We start from the raw sequence: 25,020 nt of genomic DNA on the forward strand, positions 1-25,020 counted from the left end.
AACCCAGCTTCCAAAACTAAATAAGGCAGCAGTAGATCGGAGAGTACTTAGAGTGCTCAGAGAAAATGAAAACACAGTAGTCATATCTGCTGATAATATTCCTACCTGCAGTAATTCTCTTATGTGCTGTTGACTACCACCAGAAGATAAGTACTATGCTAGGGGATGTAGCCTGTGGAAGCTGGAGAGTGACCCAACCCTAAAGATGACAAGAAATACAATAGCTTTGCTTCACGAGTCAGTTCAGCTCTAACCAAGGAAGATACAAAATGGCTCTATCTAAAGGTACCAGCATCTCAGTGCTTTTATGGACTGCCTAATATTCATAAAAAAGTGTTCCACTGCATCCTGTAGTGAACACAATTAATGCTCTCATATATGTAAAAGCCACTTATGTAGCCCCACTTCTGAAATGCATAAAGGGATGCTGCAGTCATAATATGAGGAACTCAGCTGAATTTGTGTCATTACTGAAAGAGATGTGGCTGCAGAAGTGTGATTTGCTGCTGAGCTTCAATGTAACATCTCTTCTCACAGAAGCACCACTTCAAGACATCTTGGTATACGCTGTGAGGACCAAATGGTGAAGTTGTTTGAACATGTTCTCAAGACAACCCAATTCAAATGTGGTGGGGAGATCTACAGAAAAGTCGATGGTGTACCCATGGACTTGCCATTTGCCACTGAATTGACAATCTCTATATGGAACATTTGCAGGAGATTGCACTAAAAACTGCATGGCTGAAATCAAAGTACTCCCTCTGTTACATGGAGGAAACCTTTGTTGTATGGCAACTTGTCAGAGAGTCCTGAACCACCTAAACAGCATCCATCAAGACATACAGTTCATAACAGAACTAAAATAGAACGGATGTCTTCCATTTTTGAACATTCTAGTAAGAAGAAAGGCAGATGGTAACCTAGTAAAAGCAGTCTACAGAAAGAAGACCCACAGAGATCTGTACCTTCTTGCACCAAGCTGTCATCATCCAGCACAGCACTACACTGCTCTAACAACTCTAGTACACAAGGCACATACCATTTGTGACAAAGACACCCTCCCAACTGAGCTGCAATGCCGTAGAGGTGTGTGTTTTGTCAAAATGGGTACAGCAGAGCTCTAATTAGACATTCATCGAAGAAAACAAATGATGCAGCCATCTGCAGAGAAGAGGTCGAGAAAGAGAAAGAAAAACTTGACTATATTCCCTGCATTGGCCGTCCCTCAGCATAAATAGTGAGTATTTAGGAAAAAAACAACAAGGCTGTCTTTTGACCACCACAAAAAATGAAAGGTAAGCTTGGTAAAGGAAAATCTACAACGGCAAATACCTGATGTATATAGCATTTCTTGTGAATGTGGACGCTAGTGCATCGGCCAAACAGAGCACTGTATCTTGCAACACTACAAGAAACACATTACGTGCATACATCTAGGGCATAAGACAAATTACCAGTGCCAGAACACAGCCTCAGTGAGGGACATATGTTCGAAATTTATAAAACAAAAGAGTTGTGCTGAGCTAGTGGCTTCTGGGAGATCATCACCAAAAAGTCAATCGAGATAATAACAGTCTCGTTGATAGGGGTGAGGGCTACCAGCTAAGTTCAGCATGAAACCCTGCACCAGCACTTAAACGCCAAGAACGTACCCAGTATTTGATGCTTTGTGAGTCTGGGCAAGACACTGCACTGAGAGTCAAATGGTGGTCCACACCCTCCCAACACAGGTTGCTGAGGGAAAAGTTGGAGAGAGGTGGCACTGCTCAGATACATGAGTGTGACCAGACCAGAAGATGGAGATAATGTCATTCGTCAAAACACTGCAGAATTTCGATGCAGCCACCCAGATCAAAGCCCGAGAAGATTTAATCACTGTAAACACTATCTATTTTTCTATACTGTACATAGTCTACACATAAATTATTTTTGCTTCTAGTATTGTGCTTGGCAATTTCACAGTTCATACTATATTCACACTTATTACTAGCCACAAATACTATTGGAGAGTAAATGTATGAGCATAAAGGCCTAAGCGGAAGAGTCCTTAGATCCTTGAAGACACTTCTGAATGGTATCTGGCTACCAACTTTGCACAATATTCTTGTGGCACTCTTTTAGAGAATAAAATTTTTTCTGATATTGGTAGCACTATCAAAGAAATGTGCTAGATACCCTTCCTGTAGATCAACAGAATGAAAGAGTTTTTTTTTAAGATGTAGCAGACAGGACTTAGTTGTTCTGTGTAGCTTCAGTTTATTATTCTTTTGGATCACAGAAACTTAACACGTGGCACTTCATTCAGTGGATATGGATTGATTTCTGCTTATGTTACCTGTAAGCAATTTTTATTTACATGGAATTCCATAATATGAGTATTTGTAAGGTTAAGGGATAAGCTGTTTCATATCAATTAATTTTAAATCTTTTTTATTTACCTGAATATCTCTGGCATGGATAGGATGGGCCATGTATCTTAGTGCTTCTAACCTCAGCAAACATCACAGTTTTTGATGAGTCTTTTGACCTCTGTAATAATGGTGGGTCTTCTCCTCCTGGTTAGCGCACTGGCTCGCATTCGGGAGGACGATGGTTCAATCCCGTCTCCGGCCATCCTGATTTAGGTTTTTCTTGATTTCCCTAAATCGCTTCAGGCAAATGCCGGGATGGTTCCTTTCAAAGGGCACAGCCGATTTCCTTCCCCATCCTTCCCTCACCCGAGCTTGTGCTCCATCTCTAATGACCTCGTTGTCGATGGAATGTTAAACCCTAATCACCTCCTCCTCCTCTCCTCCTGGAGTCTGAGTCACCTGCCCTCTCTTTTTAACCTTCCCCAATGTGTTCCTCTCTTCCCCGATTAAGACTTATTAGTTTTGAAACATAGAATAGTGAAGTGGTTTTCTTGGTAGCTGCTGGCTCATTCTTTGAAGCAGAGTCAGAACACATCATGAGATCTATCACCTGACACAACGTCTGACATATTTACCTTCTTCTTTTAATCTGGTCACAGTAGCTATTCTCTTGAAGTAGAGGTCCAGCTAATCAGAGCCTCTGAAATCCTGTGTGTAGCTAAGAAAAGGCTTGACTTTTTCATGTTCTGCAGCTGTTGTTGGAGCAAAAGAAGACAACTTCTACTCATACTACAAAGAAGCATGTCCACTACTTTCCTTGAATGGGTGTACCGATCATTAGAGTGACTAGTGAATTTGAGTAGAACACAACTTTACATACAACATATGCCTCGAAGGCTCCACTTGACAATCAAGATTACAATAGACTTCATTTGTCACAAAACCATATTTTCTTTTGTTTTCATTCTTGGAGAGAGTGTTGCTCTCTGATAGCTACGCCACTGCCAATTCCTGATGCCAAAATGTAAAAGACCATGTCCACAGCAGGTGAAGCTGTTTATTTGTCATCACATTTGCCATTTTTCATATTCCATATCTCCCGTTAATGTCTGCACGTATGAAAACAACCACATAAGCACAGTATGTGGCATACGTTCCATGACTTACTCACTACTTAATGCTATTCTGTCGCAATCATCTTTCCTTGTACTACTCAAAGAGTGTGAAATTTCATTTGCCTAAACAACATGTGACACTTAAGTAGTGTACATACTTTTGTATGGGTCTGTCACCAGTACTGACAGTTCTGTAGAACATAATTATATCACATTATTTTAAAGGCCCTAGTAAATTATTTCTGTAGCTCAATGGAAAATGGAAATGCGTGTTTGATGTCAATGGCCGGGAGGCCCCGTGCGGGGCAGGTCTGGCCGCCTTGGTGCAAGCCTTAGTTACATTTGACGCCACATTGGGCGACCTGTGCACCAGATGGGGATGAAATGATGATGAAGACAGCACAACACCCAGTCCCTGAGCAGAGAAAAACCCCAGCCCAGACAGGAATCGAACCTGGGCCTGTAAGACAGCAATCAATCACACTGACCACTCAGCTATTTGGGCGGACTGTAGCTCAATAATGGGAGAGGACCAAGAATCCAACCTTGTGCAACACTATATTTAATATTTCCCCATGCCAAATATAGCTTTATTCCTGTCATATCATTTGTTTATGTGACACACTGTTTTCTGTTGCTGATCTATGTCTCCTCTTACTCAGTGGGATTTTTTTTAATGCCATTACTTTATAGCTTCCCTGGTAGAATTTTATAATCTGTTTAATTGAAGGCCTTAACAAGCTCACATAAAAAGTGACAGGCTTGTTTTTCTTCTGTAGTCCACAAATGAGTTCCTCAGGTCAAATATTGCTTTATCAATAGGAAAGCCTTTATGTAAGCCAAACTGAGCTTTTGTGTAAGGTTATTCTCAGAAAGAGGGTTCAGTTATCTGTCATCAGCAAAGATACACAAACTATGCTTACTGCCTGAGCAAAACACACTGACCATATTGTAAGTATATGATCCTACCTCAGGTCACACAAGTGATATCATTACGTGTTTTTACTTAAAACCAAGTCATCATCAGATGATTTGTTTAAACGAGGAGAAAAGGGGGACAGTAAAATATTAAAAACTGACTTACAAATCAAATTAGCTTCATGCAGAACCATGTGTACTTGAATACATTACATAGAGACCTGGAAAGATGCTCACATTGTATCTCTGGGTCTTCTACAGCTGCAGATGAACAAAAACTAAGTTTGAAGTATCTATTACATCCACAGATGCTTTTTTTCTCTATTATTTGACTAAGACTTCGAAAGTTACTGCTGTTGCTAATTTGATCCTGACCCCTATTTCAATCAAGTGATGTGAAACATATAGCTTCTTTAAATGGCCTACACATATAAATAAATATTTTCCATTTTGTGCCATCCCCATACGGCAAAGATATCATAGGGATGTTTGGTTATATCTGAATAAGTTGCAGAAAACTGAAAGCTATACTATCAGGGTTTTTTTTCTGTACCTCAATTGTTTGCTTCACTGATCTTGATGGTCGTCGGACCTTTAAGATGGTGCAATAAAGACATATGTACCTATGCCCTCCCAACATTGTGCTAATTAAAAGTTAAAATATGTGGAAGTCGCAAGTTTTCATTCTCGTACCAAGCCACATCCTAATTGCCACTTTCTGATGTGGCAAGGACTGCATTTTTAAATAGACCTTTTTGGAGAAGAAATCAACTTGAAGAAATTAACCTTCAGTCAGTGTTCCAGAATTGCCACAATGTTTTTTAACCCACACACATCCATACCTGTGTGTGTTTTTGGACTTACAATTTCTAGTATGGCTAAACTTGTATTAGCATTTAACTATGGCAGCTCTGAACAATTCACTTTATCTCTCTCCCTAACCAATATACAGGGTGTAAATTTTAAGTTGACCAACCAGAATAACTCAAAAAATAAGCTTCACATGAAAATATGTGTAGAATCCAAAGTTGATTATTTTCGAGAGGGACAACTGCTGGTGCTAAAATTAGCCTGTCACCCCAGGCCCCTGGGGGTGGGGCGGGAGGCAACTTTAAAATTTCAACTGGGAACCACCATTTTTTATTGCAGAATCAGATTCTACATAAAAAACTACATACATTTGGTCTTAAACATTTGTTTTGAATCTTGGTAGTTGGCACTGTAATTCAAGAAAATCCATGTTCTCATTTTAGCATGGAAAATGGTTACGGATAAAAAAAAATTCTTTTTACTTCATAAATTTTGATTTCCTAAAACTAAAACTCTCCCTCTTTCTCCATAGGGTGGGGTTTGAGAGAGAAGAATTAGAGTTTCAGAAATGTTGACCCACATATTAATTTTTTCCGCAGATTCAGACAAGTTTTTTTGTTTCGTGGTCATGAAGCAACACAACTTTTAATTACCTAACAAAACATCTGACTAGCTAACTAACTAACCAAACATGTTACGTACTAATGAGTGAACCCATTAACTAACAGAGTAAACTAAGTAAAAGACTAACACACTCACTAACTAAAGATGAACATATTCCCATTTAAGATTTAGTGGTCCTGAAAAGGAATGATTGGTTTCGTTATATTGTTGATTAGTTGCAAATACTTGCAAGTAAATGAATTTTTGGGGAGCTGGTTTCCAGTGAGTCCCCTCGCCTCTCACTTTTGGCCTGCTTGTTGTCCATAAATCCGTTTCATCTCACCATTTTATGAAATCAAATGTTGAAAGTGATGACCTCCAACTTCGATGCATTTATTGAGTCATGCTGTAAATCACTGCACACATCTTGATAACATGTCTGGTGTAATTGCAGCGCAAGCATCTGTTATTCTTTGAACCATGTTTTTGCGAGTGGTAGGCATTTCCTGATAAACGATATCTTTTAGATAAACCCATAAGAAAAAAACCTGGTGAGGTAAGCTCAAGTGATCTCACTGGCTAGTTCACAGGACCTGCCCTGCTGATCCAGCAGCCATGGTAAAGTTGACCTAGTACATCGCGCACTACTGATGAATAATGCGCTGGACAACCATCATGTTGAAACCACATGTTTTGTCGAAGTTCGATGCTCAGGTCTTCAAGTAGACCTGGCAGTTCGTTTTCAAGTAGGTTTCGGTATTTGTTGCCATTCAGATTACTCTCGATAAAATATGGACCGTCAGTTTATCACCAATTTATTTGAATTACAGTGCCCACACCAAGATTCAAAACAGATGTTTAAGACAAAATGTATGTAGTTTTTTATGTAGTATCTGATTCTGCAATAAAAAATGGGGGTTCCCATTTAAAATTTTAAAGTTGCCTCCTGCCCCACCCCCAGGGGACTGGGGTGGCGGGCTAATTTTAGCACCAGCACATGTCCCTCTCTGTGTTTTGAAAGCAATATATGAAGTCTTTCCTAATGGCTTGCTAGGCCTAACGCAAGAAAGGATTTTCTGTTGGGGTTGTCTCCCTTAGCCTTTTGAGTTTCTCCTCCACCACAAGGCAGTGGTTCCCTTCTCAATTAATCCCCAGAAAGGAGGGTTGCCTCATCTGCCAGCTACGCTGTTCCGAAGTCTTCCTTCTCTGCCGTCGCTGCCATTAAGGTCTTCACCCGTAACCCTGGGCGTAGGTTCTGTGTTATACCCCACAGGATTGGGTCCCTGCCTGAACTCAGACATCCTAGCACTCCGGCCTACTGAAGTGTAGGATGCCCACCCCCTCGATGTGGAATTACCCCAGTGGAGGAATAGGGAAGGGCACCCTATGTCCCTAGAGCCGGGCTAATGATTGTGTATGGTGCCACAATCAAAGGACAAGAGTAAGGAATGGACTGAGTAAGGAATGTAGAGATTAGAAAGGACCTTAAACAAGAAATTATGACAGGAGAAATTGAAAGAAAGAGATTAAGATGGTATGGGCATGTTAAGAGGATGCATGGGCAGAGACTCCCCAAAATTATGGAAGAACTAAAGATGGATGGGAAAAGACCTAGAGAGCGCCCAAGAACACAGTGGAAAATGGGAGTGAGAATATCTGTAGAAAGTAGAAGTGTGACCTGGCAGCAAGGGGAGGAAGAAAAGTGGTGGGAGGACCGAGCCAAATGGAGAGGACTCATTAGCACCCAGACCCGGCAGTAGCTGGAGCGGGATTCGGATATAGATAGATAGATGTCCCTCTCAAAAATAATCAACTTTGGATTCTACACATTTTTTGATGTGAAGCTTATTTTTTGAGTTATTCTGGCTGGTCAACTTAAAATTTACACCCTGTATATTGGTTAGGGAGAGAGATAAAGTAAATTGTTCAGAGCTGACAAAGTTATGCTAATGCAAGTTTAGCCAAACCAGAAATTGTAATTCCAGAAACACACACAGGTATGGATGTGTGGGTTAAAAAACATTGTGGCAATTCTGGAACACTGATTGAAGATTAATTTCTTCGTGTTGGTTATTCTCTAAAAAGGTCTATTTAAAACTGCAGTTCTTGTCACACCAGGATGTGGCAATTAGGATGTATCCTATTCGCCATGAGTTGTGGGTTCCTTCTCCTGGGATGCTGTATCGGATATCAAATGCAGTTGCATCATTTTTTCATTTAGATGTGATGGTGAATGCTGAAGTACTATTGTGAGGTGTTCTCCACATTATTCATAGTGGCAACTGTATCTCCAGTAATATGACTAAAGTGATCTGTATAATTTATAATGGACATCAGCTGTGATGGTGATGTTCATTGAGATCCCTCTGCTCATTGACACTTCTGTACACATTTTTGTAACTCAGGAAGATTGTTATTTTATTTCAGTATAGTGGTTGCCAATAACTCTTACAGGTTACTCCCTTGCATGAACCACTGATTCATGCTGAACAGTTCAAATGAAAAGCTACCTTTCATACCTCTGTATACTTCCTGCCTCAGGGTGAACTCACAGAGCAACTTTATGTTAGTTTCTACAATTACTCATTAGTGGTATAATAATGGTAACTACATTTCACTAAGCTAAGATACTGATTTTTAGAAAGTAAGTGCATTGTTTTGGGCCACTATGTGTGGTACCCTCCTTGCATTTATTTCTTTGTTCAATACATGGTTATTTTCTAGGTGGTGAAAAAGCAAATGCCTTTGCAACAATTTCAATAATGTTTTGTTCAGAGTGGCAGGATCAATTGTATCCATCACTAGCAGAAGTTTTTCTCATTATTGATATCTCATTTAATTTTTAAGCCAGTGGTATTGACTTTTGTACAGTTTTTTGGGCAATTTTTGGCAATTTCTGATTTATAGACCAATAGCACAACTTAAATTTTACATTAAAGCTGCTTAAACACTTACAGAAACTTTTGAATTTTTTTAGAAAGTTTACAAAAATAATGTTTTAGGCTAACTTCTTTGTTCTGAAATGATTGTCAACCAGTTGATGATGACACTTAATCTGGAGTCCCTTGCATCTGAACTAGTGACTCTCACAGTAAAAAAAAAAAAAAAAAAAAAAAAAAACAAGAACCTTGCACATGCATATCTTTTAACTATTTGTCAGTGAAATTGCAGAAGAGGATGGTATCTCTGTTGATTTATCGTGTGATCTCAATCGGAGAGCTGAATGTGCATCAGCTTGCAGCAAAATTTGCTGCTTGTTTGATGTTTAAAGGACAGTGAATGTTTACAATGAACTTCTTGAACAGTCTGAAAATGACAGAACAAGGGATCCTCGCAGGGGATGGTGTTGAGTCTGTGGTTACAACACTGAGGAAAAATTTTAATCATCACTGCATGTTGTCTAACAACTTCCACAGCCAGAATGATCACACTGGTCTCAATGTAACATCAAAGTGATGCTTACAGTTGTTTTATGCCAGTGGAAGTGAGCGTTTTGAATTTTCTCCTAGGATCGAATGGCCTAGTGCTGTTATTATGCTAGTATGTTAAAAAAAAAAAAAAAAAAGAGGAGACTGTTTGAGGAAATTCATGAAAAGAGGCCATAGCTGTGGTAAGATACTTCATGGTTTCTGCATCATGACTAAACACCAGCTCCTTTATATTTTTTTTCGGTATGTTATTCTTTTATCAGTGTGCAGTATTTCTTTATTCTTTCTATTCTTCTTGCCCCCTCCTCTTCTGAGATAATGTGTTTGGGTTTTTGTATAGATTTGTCTTGGAACCTTATATTTTTATATTTAGTTATTAATTTAACTGTTCAACTGATTAGTGATTTTTCTGAAATCTTTAATTCTAATAGGCCTTTCTCAGTTTCCTTAAACCAGTTGGGTTTCATTTTGCTGTTACAGAAAAAGTCAAAGATTTGTTTGGCTAATCTGTTAGGAGTTCATTCTGGGAAGATGCCCATAAAAATTTGACCTCCTTTTCATGTTGTATCTGAAAGTTTTTCAATTTTCTTGCAGCAAGTTTCTATTTGATGTAAACTATCTTATTACCTAGGAATTTTAGTCCTATGATTTTCTTCAAAATTTTTCTTTCCTTTATTTCAAGTTACTCCATTTGGCCTTTGAAGTTCATGTTTAATGTTTCTTTTGATAATACAATGCTTCTGGCTTAATCTCTATCTTCTAATGTGTAGTTTTGGACCCCCATGAAGGAGATTTTTTGTTGTGTGTGTTTTTTGCTAGTTGGAAGGCCAGTTCAAGTTTATTTTTTCTGGATTTCCCTAGCATTCCAACTAATCCATTCTCGGAGATATTTATATTATTTTACTATTTCAATCTTTTGTTCTTGGGCTTTGAGGTGTTTACGCGAGTTCACGATGCTTGTCACGGTCTTACTTTTTTTCGAAGGAGATGTGAAGACCTGTTTTAGCCGTTTGTTTCTTTATTTCAAGGATTTGCTCCTGTGCTTCTTCCATCTTTTCAGCAAACAGGGCCATATCATCTGAAAGGCTGTGCAATTTACTTTAAGGTTCTTCTTTTTGCAACCCAATCTTATACCACTCTTTATATTTGTGTTCCATTCTCTGACTATTTCCTCAAGTACATAACTGAAAAGCAATGGTGAGGGCCCACCCTCTGTTGTACTTTTATTTTATTTTTGAGGGTTCTGGAAGTTCACTCATGAATTTAACTTTCGAAAATGTATTTGTAAGGGTCACTTTTATGATATTAGTTGTTTTCTTATCCATACCCACTTCTTCCAGGACTGCGAATAGAGATTCTCTTACAATCAAATCATATGCTTTTCTGAAATCAATGAAGGAGATTTGGTTTTTTTGGTATGTCATAATGTTTTTGAGGTTTGTAACAATATTAGAGAAGGATAGTTGCTACTCACCATATAGCAGAGATGCTGAGTCGCGAGAGGCACAACAAAAAGATTCACATAATTGTAGTTTCGACCATTAAGGCCTTTGCCAACAACAGACACACATACACACACGCTCACCCAAACACAACTTGCACACATGTCTGCAGTGTGGTTTCAGTTGTCTGAGACTGCAGACATGTGTGCAAGTTGTGTTTACATCAGTGTGTGTGTACATGTGTGTCTGTTGTTTTCAATGGCCTTAATGGCTGAAAGCTATGATTGTGTGAATCTTTTTGTTGTACCTATCCTGACTCAGCATCTCCTTTATATGGTGAGTAGCAACTTTCCTTCTGTAATATTGTTACATTCCATCCTGGATTTTCCATTGTCTGTTTTTGAGATTTAGTGTCTGTTCCAAGCATGACCTAACCTTTCTAAAATCTCTCTGGTATTCCCCAATTTGTGGGTACAATTGCGGCTCTGTCCTCTTCAGAAGGACTTTAGAAAGAAACTTGTATGATATATCAAGCAGTGATATTCCTCTGTAATTGTTGGACTCTGTCTTGAAGCCTTTTTTGTTTATAGGATGGATGAGAGCTAGTCTCCATTCTGTGGGAATCTCTTCCTCTTTCCAGATTTTAGCAAAAACACATTGAAGGGATGTAAGTGTATTTTTTCTGCTTGTTTCCATAGTTTGGACACTGTTTGGTTTTCTCCAATCACTTTGTTGTTTTTCAGTTCTGAAATTGCCTTTAGTAGTTCATCAATCGTTGGTGGTTCTGAATCCGACTTCTCACTGTAATTTGGGATGGATTCAAATTTTTCAAGGATGAGTTCACAATTCAGGAGCTTCTCAATGTAGCCTGCTAGTATCTTGAAATTTTCTGTCTTACTGAAATTGGAGGGTGGGAGCTTTGTATCCTGATAACATATGTTTGAAGATTCTGTGAAAGCTTCTTGTGCTGTTTCTAGTAAATTAATCATCAATTTGGTGAAGAGTTTTATTTTCATGAGTCTTCTTAATCCTTTTGATACTTTTATCTACCAGTTTTAAAACTCTAATGAAATTTAATCTATTTTCTTCTGTTTTCTATGATTGCCAATTTTGCCATGCCCGTTTTCTAGCTTTAATTAGGGCATCACATTCTAGTGACCATCAGGCGTTCTTTTTTTCTTCTTATGTTAGGTGCTATCCTTTCAGCCATAGTAATGTAGTTTTCCTTGATATTCTCCATAATTTGGGTCTTAACCATTTCAGTTGCTTTTGTAAATTCACCTGATTTTAACATATTTTGGCGTCGTACTTTAAACCCTTGATATGTTTCATGCTTTTTTTTCCTGTTTGGGATGACTTTGCATTTGATTTTGGAGAGGTAATGGTCTGAATCCAAGTTTGTATCCTTGAGTACCCTAACATTCCTGATTTCTTTGCGCAAAATTTTCTTGATTGTCTCATGATCAAGTTGAAATTCCCCTAGGTTGGAATTTAGGGATGTACATGTCTTCAGTTTTCATGGTAGTTTTTTGAAAGCTGTAGATTTAAGAATTAGGTGGTGTGCTTGGCAAAGTTCTATTAGCCTGGTACCATTTCTGTTTGTTGTTTTGTGGGCTGGATAATCTCCAACAATTTTTGTATAACTTTTTCTTTACCAATCTGTGCATTAAAGTCTCCAAGACGAATGAATGAAATCTGTTATTAGAGAAATATAGTTACTGTTTGTTCAGATGTTGTATGTAAATAAATGGAAAGCCAAGAATAAGAGTATGACAAGCCACTTTGTCCATAATCATACCACTGCAGAACATCATGCACTACACATGCATGGAACCACATATATGTTTCAAATTCAAGAACAGAATATTTGTTGAAAAGCAAATCTCTCTTATCTCTATGATATGCTGGAAAATATGTCATCTGATTCATTTGGGGAAAATAGACTTTATTTATCCTTGTATTGGAAAATGGCCTAAAAAGCTGTTCAAGAATATCCCTGTGACTACGTTGAAAACAAAGAGCTATATTTTTAAAAATACCTCTTCACAGACTTTTTTTTTACTTTTTATATAATCTCCCATTAATATGTATTAACAATATTTGTAATTATCTTGTGCTTATCAAAAGAACCCAACAAGTAGTGTAGCAAATTCTAGCTAATTTACCCCTCACTGAAACTGGGTAAGTATCTCAGCGTATCTTGTATAAATCCAAAAGTAAATGCTTCTCACCTTACAACAACCTAGTGTAAGAATACTGCACAATCATAAGTCACAAGTCCATTCCATCATGCATCAATTTTTTTAATCACTCAAAGATACTACTTAAATGATATCACTGACAGGTAATTAATTCAGAGTTTATAGATCATAATACTTCAGATTATCAACTACACGTGCACATGCACATGTGAAAGAGAGAGAGCTTTTTTGTAGAGGGGGGGGGGGGGGGGGGGAGGGGTGCTATTTGTGGCAGTTTATCCTTTTTTCCCTTACTCTTATTAGAAACATAAAGATTCAGTTCATGTTACAGTAGATCATAGTGCTCTGTTGTCTCTTTATACGAATGGTGACATTTTTTTTTTTTTTAATATAGGAAATAAAGAGAGTAGTAGCTATCTTAGCTGTAAATAAAACTCAAGATTACTTGCTTCACATTTAATTTACTATGCTAGAATGTTGTTCCATCGAATAAATGAAAAATAACATTTTAAAAATATAATGAAATACATAAACACTTCCATAATCTGCTATAAGCAACAATATGCCAAAAGTACACAAGACAAAATCTTTGTGATAATTGGAGTTAAAGGGCACATTTTTTTTCTTAGGTAGACACAGGTTACCGACAGGCAGTCTTGAAAGAAATCAGAGCAGGACATGATCACAATATATGCAGTAGTTTCCAGAAAAATAAAATTTCTTTGTTTCATCAGAACATTAGAGGGTTGAAAAACAAAATAGATGAGCTTCTTGTCTGCCTAGAAGATGTGGGAAATTCTGAATTAATAGACATTCTGTGCCTCTCGGAATACAACATAACCATAGCAATGGAGAGGTTAAATATCAGGAATCAGAGGCTAGAATCATTTTATGTGAATTTAACATGAAAAAAGAAGGAGTTCCAACATACATACAAGTAGATGTAAAGTCAGAATGTTGAAACAAACAGTTTGTGTCTCAATCTGAATCTAAATACATGTGCTTGTGAGTTGTTACTGCAGAATATTTCTCTGGTAATTGTAATAGTCTACATATTCACTCTATGAAACTTTCAGCTATTTATGGGAAATGTGGATGCTTTATTGAGCTGCCTGTCAGACAAAACGAAACAGTTAGTAGATTGTGGAGATTTCAAAATAGATTTCTTCTGTAGTAACATGATTCACGTTTTCTGTCACACTTCACATAGTGTAGACCGGGAACTGTCTGCTAGGCATGCCCGATGTGAACTGACTGGGCACGGCCCGTGCTGCCTGAGTTGTTTTTGTTCTGCCGGCAGAGGGTGCGGCCAAATTTTCGCGTGTCCTCTGGTGGACGGGACTTTACCTGCGGCAACTACTGTCTGTGACACGGCATGACGATGTGCGCCTCCCGCAATCTTTCTGGTGGCTACTGCACTCCTCCTCCTTCGGGTGGGGGGTGAAGCCACTGTGATCCACTGCGTCGGAAGGTGGAGCGTCCTGCAGGAGTGATGACCTCCACATCCATCGGAAGGCTGGAGTTGAGGGGATCTGCCAACCCTCGAGCCGGAACCTTCGAATACGGTCGGAAGTGACCCACACGAAGTGGCCCCCATTGTCCCACCACCAGAGCCCAGAACGGGCGACAAGCCATCGAACTCCGGATCCCGGTCCACCTCAGGAGGGGCAAGACCCAGTGGTGGGGACGATGGGGAAGGGACGACCACAAGTGAACCAGCCTCCTGAGAAACTGGGCCAGCGAGGGGGGTCGGCTCTCACAGGGGCATCTCTAATGATGGCAATACCAGTGCTGGAGCTACTGGAGGCCGCCAAGGCTGAGAACCATCGCAGTGTGGCGGAGTCACAGGTGGTAGGGGCGGGTAGCGTCCCCTGAGAAAACAACACGGGTGCCGGGAATGAGAAAGCCGGCGTCCGAGGGGTCGGAGGGTGGGTGCCCAAACGTGGATGTAGCTGATTTTGGTGCCGACGTACCTCCTGGTCCCCTACCTGCAAGGTATAGAGCCGGCGGACATTGCGCCGCTGGACCACCTCCGGTATCAACGTGGATTGCGACCAAACCCACATGCCCAGACCGATATACCCGGTGGAAAGCCGGGTACCCCATTTTGTGAAGACTGGCAAGGACCAGGCCGGACGAGGTGCAGCAGAGTCCTAGGTTGGTGCCCGTGGAGGAGCTCAGTGGGGCTGCATTCTCCCATCGGTGTGGTCCAGTTTGCCATCAGGAAAAATGTCAACGCCTCCTCCACAGGAAATTCGTGCACATATTTTTCACCTGCATTTTAAATGTGTGCACCATGCGTTTGGCTTCCCCATTTGATTATGGATGAAAGAGGGGAGAGCAAACGTGCCAAATACCGAAGCGCCTACAAAAATCCTGGAAGGTCTGCGAAATAAACTGAGGTCCATTGTCCGATACCTGGATGACTGGCAGACCATCCACAAAACAGATTTTTGCTAGTGCCTGGATTGCAACTTCTGAAGTGTTTGAGGAGCAGCGAACCACATATGGGAATCGGGAATAAGCATCAATAACAATGAGCCAAAAGCCATTGAGAAACGGGCCCGCAAAATCTATGTGAACACGTTCCCATGCCTGGGTTACAGGCGGCCATGAAGAGAATGCTGACCTGCGAGACGCCTGTTGGCTCACACACTGGGAACAGGCGGCCACCAACTGCTCAATTTCTCTGTCAATACTGGGCCAGTAAACATGTCTGCGAGCCAAGGTTTTAGTACGGGAAACACCCCAGTGCCCCTCACGTAATTACGTGAGGACCTCCCTTCGCAAACTTGCAGGAACAACCACGCTAGGAGCTGTATCATCGGTAACCAGAAGGAGGACTCCTTCCAAGATAGAGAGGTGGTCTCGTAGAACAAAATAATTACGAAGAGGGTCTGAGGCCCAGCCTGGAGGTCGGGATGACCATCCCTGCTGAATGAGGCGAACTACTTGCCGTAGAACCGGGTCAGCTGCCGTTTCCCTGGCAACTTTAGAACTAGTGATTGGGAAGCCATCAACTGCTTGGCGGGATGCCACATCCAAATGAAAACACATAATCTCCTCCAGTTCGATCTTAAGATCCGGGCTCACTGGAAGACAGGAAAGAGTGTCGGCACTGGCATGCTGTCTGGTAGGGCGAAAATGAATGTCATAATGGTACTTAGAGAGGAACAAGGCCCAGCGCTGCAGTCTGTGGGCCGCCCTATCCGGATTCTGAGAAGAAGGGCCAAATAACAATACTAATGGCTTATGGTCAGTGATTAACTGAAACTTCGTGCCATACAAGAAAGGGTGAAACTAGGTAACAGTGTAGACAAGGGCCAAAGGCTCTTTTTCCACCTGGGAGTAATGGGCTTGCACAGGACTAAGAGTTTTAGACACAAACGCCAGTGGCTGCTTGGAGACGACTGCATTGCAATGGGCCAGGACCAACCCCGCCCCATACTGCGAAGCATCTGTAGCCAGGACCAAAGGCTAATTGGAGTCAAAAGTAGCCAAACATGGCGCTGACATGAGGAGGCCTTTCAACGAGGTGAACGCTCACTCGCATCCAGGCAACCAATCAAAGGAACACCCTTGTGCAGAAGGCAGTACAGGGGGCGGGCTGTGGTGGAAGCCCTGGGAATGAACTGGTGGTAATAGGCAATGTTGCCTAAAAAGCTTGTAACTCCTTCAGTGAAGTGGGCTGCAGAAGGTGGACGATACCTTGGACCAAACTTTCTAGCGGCTGGAAGCTGTGCCGAGAGATGATGTAGCCCACATACTCAATGGACGGTTGGAAGAAGTTTAACTTACGCAGGTTGCAACACAGGCCCACGGACCTGAATTTGAGAAAGAGGGTGCGAAGGTTGTGCAAGTGTTCCTTTGTGCTGTGGCCTGTGACAATTATGTCATCCAGGTAATTAATACAATGAGGGATTGTCGATGTGATGTGCTCAAGATAACGCTGAAATATCGCTGGGGCACTGGATTTTCCGAAGGCCAACCACTGGTATTGGTAAAGGCCAAATGGGGTGTTGATGACCGCAAACCATTTCGAGTCCTCTTCAAGTGGTATCTGATGATAAGCCTGTGAAAGATCGACTTTCGAAGAGTATTGGCCTCCCGCCACGGCGGAGAACAATTCATCAGAAAGAGGCAAGGGATAGGTGTCCACCACCAATTGGGAATTAATGGTGGCCTTGAAATCGCCACAAAGACGTAATTTTCCTGAGTGTTTCCTGACAGTAACAAGGGGCGAAGCCCACTCACTAGAAGAAATGGCAAGAATGACCCCAAGGGCTGTCAGCCGGTCTAGCTCTGCTTTTACCTGAGGGCGGAGAGCCAAGGGGATCTGCCTCGTACGTAGAAAATGCGGGCAAGCCGACAGCTTCAACGTGAAGTGAGCTTCAAAGTTTGAAACATGCCCCAGGCCCTCCTCAACAATATCCTTAAGGTCAGAGATCAAAGATTCCAATGATTGATAGGGAACGTCTTTGGAGATCAACTGTATGGTGTCTGTGACAGAAAAACCGAAAGCTTGAAAGGCATCCAATCCAAAAAGGTTAGCGGAGCTTGCATCACTGACAACAATAAAAGTAAGAGGCCGAGTGACTTATTTGTAAGTAACATCGGTAGTGAATGGACCCAGTAGGGGAATGAACTGTTTACCATAACCGTGTAGATACAGGTAAACTGGCGCTAACGGGGGCAACCCAAGGTCGGAGTAAGTTTGTGCATTCAACAAGGAAACGGCCACACCCGTATCTACTTTCAGTTGTAATCTGCGAGACTGAAGCGACACCTTCATAAAGAGTTTGTGTGGCAAAGCGTCGGGAGCCTGGCGCAATGAAACTTCCTGAATATCAACATCCATGTCCTCTGTACCTGCTTCCTTTGTTTCTTTCGAGGCTGAGTGGCAAACTTTAGCAATGTGTCCTTTTTTATTACATTTGCGGCAAATGGCCCAACACTGGGGGCACTTTGATTGATCATGATGTATATAGCACGACGCACAGGACGGTAACAGGGACCGGCGTCTGGAACTATGTTTACGCGCCGTGCGGGAGCGGCAGTAGCAGCCGGATTGTACTGCTCGCACGTCGTCCACCCCGGATGCAGTGGACGCGGCCGCGCTGCCCTGAACCGCCGCGACGTCGCACCACACTTCCAACTGTTGACCTATGGTGTGAGAGACTTCATACGATTGAACAATGGACAGGACTTCCTCAAGGGAAGGGTCTTCCAACTGCAGGGCCCATTGCCGGACCTTTCTGTCAGGGGCCGAATGAACAATGACATCGGGCACCATAAGGTGAGCATACAACTCTTGCGACTGCTCCGTGACAAAGTGACACTTGCGACTAAGACTGTGCAGGGTAGCGGCCCACGCCCGGTTAGACTGATGGGGCTGCTTCTTGAATTGATAGAACTCGACCCTAGCCGCCACAAAACGTGTGCGGCAGCGATAATATGAAGACAGCAATGAACACAATGCATCAAAAGACAAAAACAAGGGTTCCTGCAATGGCGCTAGCTGCCGCAAAACTTGATACAGTGAGGGAGATATCCAAGACAAGAAAAGAGCACGACATACCTCCGCATCGGCAACATGAAACACCTGGAAATTCTGCTGAAGGCAATGTTCATATGCGTCCCAATACTCCGCCATCTCGTCATATGGGGAGAAGGGTGGAGGAAATGGCGCTGGAGTAGACGGCGTGGAGAGCAACGCTGGAAGCACTTGTTTCATGGTTGCCATGAGCTCCGTCTGCTGCTCAACCAAAACCCGCACTAAATCCTCCATGCCGCGGATAAGCTGCAAAACCGGAACAACAACGCAACACGCGAAAGAACAACCCTACTCGTCGCCAATTGTGTAGTAACACGGTTCACGTTTTATATCGCACTTCAGAGTAGACCGGGAACTGTGTCATAGGTATGCCCGATGTGAACTGTCTGGGCACGGCCCGTGCTGCCTGCGTTGTTGTTGCTGTTCCACTGGCAGAGGTCGCGGCTGAATTCTTGCGTGCCCTCTGGTGGACAGGACTCTATTTGCGGCAACTACTGTCCATGACGCGCAGTGCCGATGTGTGCCTCTCGCGATTTTTCTGGTGGCTACTGCATCTTCAAAGATATGGACAGTAAAAATGAATGAGACTCATTATTTGGGTGTTTCACTCTAATTTCAGTAGTCAGTTTCCCATCTCTTGTTCAAAAAGACACTGATTGATAACATTGTTATGTACAGTGCTCAGGCTGAAACAATTAATGTGTACCCAACTGTTAATGGACTCTCTAATGATGATGCACAGCTAATAGAAATAAACAGTATGTCATCTTACAGACCTGAAGCAAGTTCATACACAGCAGTGAGGCTTGTTAAAAAGAACGGCATATGATGTTTTAAGCGTAAGTTAAAAGATGTGGTGTGAGTTGAGGTATATATAAAAGAAATGCTAATCTTAAATTTAATTTACTCCATAGAAAATATGTGTTAGGTTTTGAAATTTGCTTTCCTAAAAAGTTATCCAGAAGTTTCATTCAGAAACAAGTAAGCCAATGATAACTAAGGGAATTAAAATCTCTTATAATAGAAAGAGAGAAATCTACATAAAGGGCAGAGTAAATCGAGATCTAACATTACATGTATACTACAGAAAATACTGTAGTATTTTAAGGAAAGTCATTAAAATGTCCAGAACTATGCCCTTCCTAACAAAAATAAACATGAGATCTGTACAAAAAATTTCGTATATGTCTGTTAGTTATATTGTTCACAACTGTACTGAGTAGTACACTGTGTTGCACAGTTTGCGAGTTTCAAGACGGCAGAGTTAGAGGAACAACGCATCTGCATTAAATTTTGTATGAAACTCAAGAAAACCAAGGCAGAGACACACTAAATGATGCAGGATGCCTAATGTGATGAGTGCATAAGCTATTCTCAGTGTTATGAATGGTTCACTTGGCTTAAAAATGAGTGCATGGAAGTTAAAGATGACCCTTGTCCAGGTGCCCTTCAATGTCTATTAACACAGTGCTCATATCAGGAATGTCAATGAAACTGTGCGTGCCAATAAAAGACTGACTTTCTGAGAGATTGCAGGAGAATGTAACCTTTCAGTTGGATCATGTCACGAAATCCTGACACAGCATCTTAGAATGCATCATGTTGCTGCCAAGTTCATCCCACATCTCGTGAGTCAGGATCAGAAAGACCTTCACCTTGCAATCCGTGAAGAGCTTTTGGATTGTGCAAATGAGAATGAGACGTTCTTTGAGACGGGGTAGGACGTCAAACGGGACGACTTGGAGCAAGAGAGACACCACAGGACATTTTAATTTCCACTGTCTATACTTTTAAAAGAAATTCATAAAACTTTGTCAGAATGACCAGAAAGGATTCAGGATTTACGCTTATAGTGGTGGAAGCTCTAAAATATAAGAAAATAATTTATTTTTTTGTCATTTCTATTTCACCTTTTTTTCACTTACCATTGGCTGCATTTGTTGCTATAGGTACACTTTTCTTCTTAAGTAAGGGAGATTCTTTGATGAATTTTGCACAGCATACAAACCATACTTACAGGTATATGAAACTCTAGAATTTTCCACATCTATTAAAAACTGTGTTAAAAATTGAGATAATTAACTATAAAATTTGAGTTTTTTCTAAAGATGAAGTTTAAAATATAACAGCACATTCATTTTTTTCATAAATTAAATAATTTCTAGAGTTTCATACACCTGTAAGTATGGTTTGTATGCTGTGCAAAATTCATAGAAGAATCTCTCTTACTTATGAAGAAACGTGTACCTATAACAACAAAAGCAGCCAATAGAAGTGAAAAAATTATGAACTTTCACATGTAAAAAATATATATATTTTTTTTGTTATGTTTTTGAACTTCCACTGCTATGATTGTGAATTCTGAATCCTTCCTGGTCATGCTGACAAAGTTTTATGAATTTATTCATAAAAGTATAGACAGAGGAAATTAAAATGTCCTGTGGCGTCTCTTCTGCTACAAGGTGGCCCGTTTGACGTCCTACCCCTCTTAAGAGAATCATAACTGTTGATGAGACATGTGTCTGTAGTTATGATGCTGAGACCAAGGTTCAGTCTTCATAAAGGATCGTCAAAGGTTCTCCAAGACCATAAAAAGCTCATCAGGTCACATCAAATGTCAAAGCCATGCTGATAGTTTTCTTTGATTTTGCAGGACTAGTTCATCATGAATGTGTACCACAGGGACAAACTGTTAATTGGTGGTTGTAAACTTGTTGCATGGCCTGCAAGAAAAGGAAACAGTCTGAAACATGGCGAGACAATTCATCATTGTTGCATGACAATAATGTGTGTGCACATTCGTCCCTGTTGGTGCATGACTACTCCACAAAAAATGAAATCACTGTGCTGCTATATCCTCCATACTGTCCAGACAAGGTCTCTGTGGACTACTTGATATTTCCAAATTTGAAAACCGTGTTGAACAGATGAATATTTGCAATGGTGGATGAGATAAAAGAAAATTCGCAGATGACACTTCACACTATCCAGCAAGAGGCATGCCAAGACTGCTTCCAGAAGTGGAAATTGTGTTGGTAGCAGTGTATCAATTGAGGAGAAGAGTATTTCAAAGGAGACCATACACAATGAGTAAAAAGTAAGCATAAAAAAATTTCTGGACAAAGTTCTGGAATTTTTTGAACAGACTTCATAATGGAGGTAACAAGATTAAAACTAAGTGGGGTTCTGTCAAACAGAAGACTGGACAGCCAGTCAGTGTACAAGATACTATATTAATTAAATTAAATGGCAATGTTGTGACTGATAATTCACAAGTTGTGAGTACTTTTAACAATCAATTTCTAAATTTAGCAGGAAAAAGTAGCATTAAATGGTTGAGTTCAAGAAGCAAGAGGATATATTAAAAATTTCATTCCACAAATCTCTAAGCAACTAGAAGTAGCACCAAATTCATTCACAAACAGCAGTGGAACTATAAAAATTCAAAAAACAAATGGTTATCTTGTGTTGATAGAATTTCAGACAGAATTCTGAAAAGTTATCCCAACTTAATAAGTAATGTATTTAGTGATATATGCAATGCATCACTGGCACAGGGAATTTTTCCAGACAGGTGAAAATATGCAGTTCTTAAACCACTTCCTAAGAAAAGACAGACATAAAAAGGTATTGTCCAATTTCCTTACTGGTGTATTTTTCCAAAATACTCGAAAAAGTAGTCTACTCAGGAGTAGCCTCACAATTAAGTAGAAACAATTTACTTAGCATATGACAATTCGAATTCCAGAACGGTCACTCAACTGAGAATGCTATTTAAGCATACACTCATCAAATAGTACAAGTCTAAAATAATAAAATATTCCCAGTTGGCATTTTTTATGATCTTTCCAAGGCATTTGATTGTGTAGATCATGTTATTCTCTTTGAAAACCTGAAGTTTTATGGAACTGATGGATTTACACACAGCCGGTTTGCATCATACCCAACTAACAGAATACAAAAGGTTGTGATGAATAATTCCAACAATGTTGTAAGGGTAGAAAATTGTGGTGATTTGGGGGGGGGGGGGGGGGGGGGGATCACAAAAAGAGTCCCACGAGGCTCAATTTTGGGTACCTCCCTGTTCCTTATGGAAAGTGTGATCAAAAAGTAATGGGAATTTTTTAATTTCACAGGCTTTATACATCATATTTTCAGAAATATTTTTTAATCTTGTTCTTACATATGTTCCTGATGTAAGTTTGCATTTTCACCTGTTTCGAATATTTATTTTATTGTTGATAGGCAAAAAGTTATACGTGTTTTTGAGGACGTGACTAATTTTTACTTTCAAAGAAGATGAATCAAAGAAATTGTGTTAAATTTTGCCTGAAAAATAGAATAAAGTGCAGCACCACATTCAAAATGCTGACTGTGGCTTTTGGTGACTCTACTATGAGAAAGACAAGTGTTTACTAGTGTATAAACATTTCAAAGAGGGCTGTGAGTATGTTGCAGACAACAACCTCCCCGGATGCCCTAGAACATCAATTACTGATAATGAAAGTGTGGAAGAAGGAAAGAAATGGTTTTGAAAAATCACTGAGTCTCTGTCAGAGAGGTTTCTTTGGCTCATGTCAAGCAATTTTGTGGAGATGTTTTTGGCGTGAAACATGTAGCAGCAAAGTTTGTCCATAAATTATAGAATTTCGATAAAAAATTACTGCAAGTAGACATCGCTCATGAATTTCTGAATGAAGGCAACAACGGTCCAGAACTTATAAAGTGGGGTATTCCACATGATGAATCATGGGTATATGGGCATGACATTGAAAGAAAGTCCCAATCAACCCAATAGAAATTACTTGAAGAGCCAAGACCAAAAAAAATTCAACAAGTTCAATCTCAAAAAATTCAACAAGTTCAATTCAAATTCAACAAGTTCAACAAGTTCAGGATGTCATTTTGCCACCATTGATGATGTAAAAACAGAATCGCTGAAGGAGTTGAACACCATAATGAAAAGTGAGTTCCAGAAGTGCTTCCAAGACTAGAAAAAGTGCTGGCTTAACTGTTTTATATCTGAGGGGGATTCCTTTGAAGGGGACAAAATTGGTGTTGATAAATAAGTAAAGATTCTTTAAGAAAAACAAATATTCCTGTTATCTTTTGATCACACCACATAAATGTGAATGACCTTCCACTTAACATTTTTGCAGATGATTGTAGTGTTATAATAATTCAAAATAGCGACAAAGCAACAGATTGTAAATGATATTTTCCAAAGATCAGAAAATGGACTCTCCTTAAATTTTGAAAAAAAAAAAAAAACATTATATTCAATTCTGTAAATCATCAGCAACAGTGGTCAAAAACTTGCTGCTTGTGAAGTCACCCTCATTCTGCCAATGGCATTGCCAAACAGGGCAGAGGAGTGAACAGAGGTTCAGTGCACTTTCTTGCCCTTGGGATGAAACTGCCCCTAAAAGGCAGAAGAATCAACAATGATCAGTGACATGAGGATGCAGAAGACAAAGGAAATCACTGCATTAAAGACACATAATGTGTATTCAGAGGACATGTGGCCTGTAACTGAAAACGTGTAATGATAATCTCTCCATTGGCAAAAGATTCCAGACTAGTCCCGCACTCAGATCCTCAGGAGAGGACTGCCAAGGGGGAGGCGAGCATGAGAAAAAGATGGAATAATAAATGAAAGAATAACATTCTAAGAGTTGGGTCATGAAATGTCAGAAGTTTGAACATGGTAGGGAAGCTAAAAAATCTGAGAAGGGAAATGTTAAGACACTTGGCCTAAATGTGGTGGTCATCAGTGAAGTGAAATTGAAAAAAGACAATTGCATGGTAAGGTCAACAGGAGTAGTATTTGTTATCAATAGGAAGACAGGGTGAGAATGCATTATTGTGAACAGGTCAGTGATGGTGTGGTTCTCATCAGAATTGACAACAAGCCAACATGGACAACAATAGATAAGGTATACATGCCAACGTCACAAGCAGAAGATTAGAAGATAGAGAAAATATATGAGGATATTCAGAAAGTAATTCAATATGTAAAGGAAGATGAAAATGCAGTAGTCATGGGGGACTGGAATGTGGTTTTAGGGGAAGGAGTAGAAGAAAGGATAACTGGAGAGTATGGCTTGATAGTAGGAATGAGGGAGAAGAAAGACTAATTGAGTTCTACAATAAATTTCAGATGGTAATAGTGAATACTGTGTTCAAAAATCACAGGTGAACTAGGAGATATACTTGGAAAAAGTCAGGAGATGCAGGAAGATTCAATTACATTACATCATGGTCAGGCAGAGAGCCCTGAAAGGTGTACCCAGGGGGAGATATATACTCAGACCACAATTTGGTAGTGATGAAGAATAGGCTGAAGCTTAAGAGACTAGTTAGGAAGAATAAATGCACAAAGAAGTGCGATACAGTAGTACTAAGGAGTGAAAAGATGCAGTTGAAGTTCTCTGAAGCTATAGATACTGTGATAATGAATAGCTTGGTAGCTGTTCAGTTGAAGAAGAATGGACATCTCTAAAAAGGGCAGTCACAGAAGTTGCAGAGAAAAACATATGCACTTGAGAACAGAAGAAGTACTTCCAATTGATTGATGAAAGAAGGAAGTACAAAAATG

At 40.3% G+C, this 25,020-nt stretch overlaps 1 protein-coding gene across 1 annotated transcript in view; it reads left to right on the forward strand.

The window, feature by feature from the left end:
• The window catches only part of LOC126278450 (intraflagellar transport protein 43 homolog), a 110,926-nt gene that overhangs the window by 7,439 nt on the left and 78,467 nt on the right, over nucleotides 1-25,020 (forward strand). The gene's annotated exons all lie outside the window — the stretch shown is intronic.

Source organism: Schistocerca gregaria, chromosome 6 (assembly GCF_023897955.1).
Source record: "Schistocerca gregaria isolate iqSchGreg1 chromosome 6, iqSchGreg1.2, whole genome shotgun sequence".
Classification (NCBI taxonomy): Eukaryota; Metazoa; Arthropoda; class Insecta; order Orthoptera; family Acrididae; genus Schistocerca; species Schistocerca gregaria.